The sequence below is a fragment of the Ursus maritimus genome, unplaced genomic scaffold, assembly GCF_017311325.1.
Source record: "Ursus maritimus isolate PB19 unplaced genomic scaffold, ASM1731132v1 scaffold_14, whole genome shotgun sequence".
In the NCBI taxonomy this organism is placed as follows: domain Eukaryota; kingdom Metazoa; phylum Chordata; class Mammalia; order Carnivora; family Ursidae; genus Ursus; species Ursus maritimus.
Genome location: NW_024423786.1, coordinates 46,758,759 through 46,765,843, shown reverse-complemented (window position 1 = coordinate 46,765,843; position 7,085 = coordinate 46,758,759). Strand labels below are relative to the sequence as shown.

Below are 7,085 nucleotides of genomic sequence, written 5' to 3'. Positions count from 1 at the left end.
TCAAAAACACATTTTCCACAAAGAAATATGATTGAACATTTTGCTTCATCCTATTTCAGGTCTTCCCTGATGCTGAACCCATATTGGGTAACTTGGTTTATGCAAATTTGTCTTTCTGTAGATTACACTTGGATTGTGTTTTTCATAAATGATTTTTGCTTTATTATTCTGTGCTGGGGATACTGTGGATGCTGAGCTGATATGAGAACAGGACCCTAAGGAGGATCATAAAACCCCAAGACTAGCTACAAAACAAACTAGTAGGTTAAGTATGTATCACCAAAAAGAGCATTTAAAGTAGTAACACAGAAATGAATGGCAGACACAGAGCGAAAACCTGTGATCTCAGAATTTTCTCTACAATAAAATTTTAAGAATGGCCTCAGTTGCAAAACATAGTTTATTCCATGAAACTAGTAGAGTTCATCACTCTATGAGGCAAATGGAAATCTCCAAATCGTTTCTGATTCAGGGTTGGAACTAATATGGAAATTAAAACAAAAAAGAAAAAAATTGTTGGCTATCAAAAGGAGCAAAATGTTTAAAAGCAGTTGAATTTAGAAAACGTGACACCCCAGGATACAGATAGAGGGATTAAGTTCTTATTTCATGATCCGATTAACGAATCACAATTTCTGGCTGTTAGGTATTAGCCTGCAATAACAGGTACTTCTTGGAAAAATGGCCCTTTTATGGCTTCCTTCTGAAAAATGCATTTAGAGCTCCTTTAATGTCTCTGTTCCTCAGGCTGTAGATGAAGGGGTTCAGCATGGGGGGTGACCACCGTGTACATCACCGAGGCCACTGCACCTGCGTGGGAGCTCTAGGTAGCAGCAGAGCTAAGGTACACTCCTAGGCCTGTACAATAAAATAAGGAGACAACAGAGAGGTGAGATGCACAGGTGGAAAAATGCTTTGTACTTCCCCTGAGCTGAGGAGATCCCACATATGGAGGAAGCTATCTTAGAGTAAGAGTAAAGGACCCCAGCTAGGGGAGCACCAGCCAGCAGCACAGTTGCAAAATACAGCACCATGTCATTAAGAAAGGTATCAGAACAGGCAAGTTGGATCATCTGATTGAGTTCACAGAAAAAGTGGGGGATTTCCACCTCTGTACAGAAGGACAGCCGCAACACCATTAAGGTTTGTAACAAGGAATGCAGGGCGCTCATGATCCAGGACACCAGAAGCAATAGTGAGCAGAGCCGAGGGTTCATGGTGACAGTGTAGTGCAGGGGGTGACAGATGGCCACAAAGCAGTCATAGGCCATCACACTCAGGAGGAAGTTGTCCAAACCTACAAAAAGTAAGAAAAAGTACATCTGCATGATGCAGTTGTCATAAGTTATGACTTTGCATCTGTATATTCACCAGCATCTTGGGGATGGTGGTGGAGGTGAAACAGATGTCTACAAAGGACAGGTTGGCCAGGAAGAAGTACATGGGGGTGTGGAGGTGGGAGTCTGAGCTGACGGCCAAGATGAGGAGCAGGTTTCCAAATATGGTGACCAGGTACATGGACAGGAACAGCCCAAACAGGAAGGGCTGCAATTCTGGTTCCTCAGAAAATCCCAGAAGAAGAAATTCTGAAATTCGTGTATCATTCTCTAGGTCCATGTCATCGATGTGACTACAAAAATAAGAGAGAAAGAGTATGACACAAGCATGTGTTACTAACTGGGCAAGTGCATTATTGTTTGTATTCTGCACTCAAAAAATTAATGTTTATACTTACACAGAACATTATAAAAAAAAAAACCTAAAAACTAGGAAGAGAAATAAATGATCTCAACATAAAGCCATTCATGAAAAACCAGCAGCAAACATGGTACTCGTTGAGGATACAGGGAACATTTTTCCTGTACAATCAGGAACAGGCAAGAATGCCCTCTTTCCTGACTTCTACTCAGCATAACAGTGGAAGTTCTAGCCAGAGCAACTAAAGAAAGAAAAAGAAATAAAAGGCATCCAAACAGGAAAGGAAGAAATAAATTTATGTGTGTAAACGATGTGATCTTACATGTAGTAAATCCTAAAGATGCCACAAAACACATAATAAAACTATTAAGTTAATTCAACCAAGTAACTGGATACAAAGTCAATTCTCAAAAAAACAGTTGCATATCTATATATGAACAGTGAACAATCTGAAAAGGAAATGAAATAATTCCATCTATGTGACATCCAAACAACTAAGACTATCACCTCACACCAGTCAGAAAGGCTAGCATATAAAGAGACAAGAAATGACAAGTACTGGCGAGGATGTGGAGAAGAGGGAACACTTGTGCACTGTTGGTGGGAATGCAAACTGGTGCAGTCACTGTGGAAAACACTATGGAGTTTCCTCAAAAAGTTAAAAATAGAAATACCACATGATCAAGTAATTCCACTTACCAAGAAGACAAAAACACTAATTCAAAAATATATATGCACCCATTAATGAATCATCAAACTTTACATCGGAAACCGGGGATGTACTGTATGGTGACTAACATAATATAATAAAAAATCATTTAAAAAAAATATATATATGCACCCAATGTGTATTCCAGCATTGTTTACAATAGCCAAGATATGGAAGCAGCCCAAGTGTCCACTGATAGATGAATGGGTAAAAAAGATTTGTATATATGTATATATATGTATGTATATGCATTGGAATATTACTCACCCATAAAATAGAATGAGATTTTGCCATTTGCAACAACATGGATGGATCTAGAGGGTATAATGCTAAGTGAAATAAGTCAGTCATAGAAAGACAAATATCATATGATTTTACTCATAGTTGATATTTAAGAAACAAAACAAATGAACAAAGAAAAAAGGAGGCAAACCAAAAAAACAGACTCTTTTTTTAATAATAATTTTTTATTATGTTATGTTAGTCACCATACAGTACATCCCTAGTTTTTGATGTAATGTTCCATGATTCATTACTTACGTATAACACCCAGTGCTCCATGCAATACGTGCCAGACTCTTAACTATAGAGAACAAACTGCTGGTTACCAGAGGGAAGGTGGGTGAGGGGATGGAATAGGTGAAGGGGATTAAGGGTACACTCATCATGATGAGCACTGAGTAATGTGTACAACTGCTGAATCACTGTATTGTACACTTCAAACTAATAAAGCACTGCATGTCAATTATACAGAAATTTAAAAATAAAATTTAAAAAATAAACAATCCCTCAAATTCCTTAAAATTATCAGAAAAATCTCCCAAATTAAGAAAAAAATAAAACAAATAAAATCTGCTGACAAAACCATCTTAATTAAGGCAAGGAACTGAGAAGGAAGAAGTTACACATTAACTAATAGAATTTAAAACAATACCATCGACAAAATATCTCCGTAGAATTCAATAGAGAAACAGTCATCTGTAGGGGCATCTGTGTGGCTCAGTTGGTTAAGTGTGGACTCTTGATTTTGGATCAGGTTATGATCTCGGGGTCATGAGATCAAGCCCCAGGCCAGGCTCTGTGCTGGGCGTGGAACCTGCTTAAGATTCTCTCTCTTCCTGTCCCTCTGCCCCTCCCTGCCAGCACTCTCTTTCTCAAAAAAAGTAGAGATAGAGAATAATCTATAAAAATCATATGAGATGCTGACACCTGTAGAAAATGGGCACATAATATATGGGCATGTAATAATAATGGACAAATCAAAACAGTGACCAACTATATGAATTTTGCTCAAACACACTAATCATTTGTGAAATGACACCCATTAGCCTGTCAAAAATTTGAAGAGCTATCACATCGATTGGGATTGAAACTTTTAACAGGTAGCAAAATGGTACTTTTTAATTTTTATTGCAGAAATATGACGTGCCATACATTTGGTGGAAATAATCTGAAAACAACTATAAGTATTAAAAACAAAGATATGCATTATTACCTCAAGGTTTCTCATCTCAGCACTATTGACATTCAGCCCCAGATCTTTCTCTGAGGTGGGGTTTTCCCTGGGCATTGTCGGATGTTTGCAGCATCCCTGGCTTCTACTGACACCTCCCCCATCCAAAATATTTTTGTACGATTGATATAATAGCAATTTAATGAGAAAGAGTATGAAAAATCCTCACAAAGTGTAAATGACACACCGTGTCATGAAATACTATGCAATCACTGAAATTATGAATTCACATTACACTTGTTGTGGAGGAAAGTCTATAAGGTGCTATTGAGGAAGACAAGCTATTAAAAAAAAAAGACTGCCCCAGCGTCAAAGACCATTTACAATGAGCATGAGTCTATGCATATATATATATATATATAAACTTCTATGTATGACTATTTGTGTGTGCATAATTAGAAACGTAAGTTTTAACCATGTAATGGGTATTAAGGAGACCATGTGTTGTGATGAGCACTGGGTGTTATACACAATTAATGTATCATGGAACTTTACATCAAAAACTAATGATGTACTGTATGGTGACTAACATAACATAATAAAAAAAACCAATGATGTACTAACTGTTGGCTAACTGAACATAATTTCAAAAAAAGAAACAGCTTATGGAACAAAGGATAGCAGTGAGAGTGACATTAGGTTAGACATGGAACTGTTGCAAACTGTCTGAAACACAATGACAATCTAAAACTAACTTTATAGAGAGGTATAAAATAATGCTAATATAAGGACATCAACATGAATCACTAATTTGAGATTAAAGTGCTAAAGGCTTGGGAACAGAGGAGCTTGGCCGGCTCAGTCAGGACAGTGTGCAGCTCTTGATCTTGGGGCTGTGAGTTTGAGCCCCATATTAGGGTAGAGGTTACATTTTAAAAACATAAAAAACTTGGAAATAAAAGAATATAACAAAAAGTCTTTTAAAAAGTGGGTGGGGGGCGCCTGGGTGGCACAGCGGTTGGGCATCTGCCTTCGGCTCAGGGCGTGATCCTGGCGTTATGGGATCGAGCCCCACATCAGGCTCCTCTGCTGGGAGCCTGCTTCTTCCTCTCCCACTCCCCCTGCTTGTGTTCCCTCTCTCGCTGGCTGTCCTCTCTCTGTCAAATAAATAAATAAAATCTTTAAAAAAATAAAAAAATTAAAAGAAAATAAAAAGTGGGTAGGAAGCATTATCTAAGGTTATAATTTCATCTTATGTAAAGATATATTAATTCATAATTGTTTAGGAAGAAAAGGTGACCATTAGTCAAATGATAAAGAAGAGTACTTTCCAAGTGAGGGCTGCAGGGCATGTAACTTTGAGAAATAGATCTAATCACAAAAGACGAAAAGGTATAATAAGGAGTAACAGAAATGCGATGACAGGCTGGAAATATGTATTAAGGTCATGTATTAATTCAAACAATACAGAAGAACTTTCTACACTTAAGCAAGACTGGGGAGGATAATATGACCAAATGATAGGTTTAAGCACACAAAATGTATTAACTTCCCTACTACCCTCAACTACATCTACACATAGGAAATGAAGGTAAGAGGCAAAGTTGGTGGAAAAATTCCAATTCCAATGTTTGAAAAAGATGCAATCAACAACAGGAATATAAACACTCCAAACCGACCAAACAAAAGCACAGAACTGGCGCAGACAATTTGCGACAGAGAAAGCAATTCACAAATGTACTCATCCTCGCCAGTAAGGAAATAATTCCAGTGTAAAGCTTTTTTAGTATACGCCTTTTCACCTATTAAATTTAAAAACAAAATAAAACAAAAACAAAAACATTGATGGGAATACCCAGCATGAAAAAGGACATGTGAAATGTATGTCTCATGATCCATTGGTCTGGATCTTTCTCATCAGTATGAGAACATACTCAAATTTTCCCTAGTTTAAAAAGAACGAAAGGAATGCCCTCCCTTGACTGCCTATCCCTCCTGGCAAATACCCTGTATCTCTATCCCCTTAATCGCAAAAATTCGCGAACTCGTCTTCTACTTTTATTGGGACCACTTTCTACCACCCATCACCGCACCTCCATCTGCACTAATTAATCCTCAACAATCTCCCCTGTATGGCTGATTTCAATGTCTACTTTTATTTTTAGGATCATAAATAAATCCATGCATTAGTTAATCAAGCCAACAACCACAGTGATGTCCAGTGCTGGGCAGGGCTGGACTGACTCTCAGGTGGCATCAGGTAAATGTCCTCACCCTTCTATTCTCTCAGGCCCTTTCCTGCAGTACTTGCTGGGTTTCTGGACTCACCTGCATGGGGGTCTCTATGAGGACGTCTGAATTCCTCCCTCGATGGTTGATGATGGACACTGAAGCTCTGTTCTCAAACAACACAGCAGGAGTCTCCTAACCAGACCTAGGACTCCAGAAGAAATACCCGTGTCCCATTCCAACCAAGGTTGCACCTGCTGAGGGACAACAGCCAAAGAGGTATTTACAGCTCCCTATCTGCTCTTCAGGCATATTTCCCTCCTGTTACTCCAACCCCTGGGCACATCACCCCCCATGGGACATTGCTCCATACAGATAGGAATACAGATAGGAATTTTTTCCTGTCATTTCCTTGCACCCAAAAGACCAGCTTACAAGTCAGGTGAATGCACTCATTACTCTTCCCTGAACTCACCTGCCTCCCACAGACCTAACCTCCTAGCACCTTATCCCAACCCTGAGTTAAGATTTATCCAAATCTGAGTGAAGAGTTTTTCCTTACTAGGTTCCTTGGGTCTCCCAAATATTGATTCGTGGTGGGACACAGCACTGATATCTCTGGAAGATTGCTACCTCCCCCCCTTCAACAAGGTGAAGAAATGCATTCCTTTGACATAAAACCACAAGTACTACATTCCTTGACTTCCATGACACTTGAGCCAGAACAGTTAAGAGTTCAATACTTTAACATAAATTAAGACCTGTCTTAATTTATAAAATATATGGTGAATGTATTTTTTAATTTAAATTCAATTAATTAACATACAATTTATTATTTGTTTCAGGGGTACAGGTCTGTGATTCATCAGTGTTATATAATACCCAGTGCTCATTTCAACACATACCCTCCCCAATGTCCATCACCCTGTTACCCCATCCTTCCACCCACCTCCCCGCGAGCAACCCTCAGTTTGTTTCCTATGATTGAGTATCTTA

General features: G+C 38.6%; 1 pseudogene; it reads right to left on the bottom strand.

Annotated features, from left to right (window-relative positions):
• Positions 1-633: 633 nt before the first annotated feature.
• On the bottom strand, positions 634-1,935 carry LOC103677183 (annotated as a pseudogene).
• Between the last annotated feature and the right edge of the window lie 5,150 nt (positions 1,936-7,085).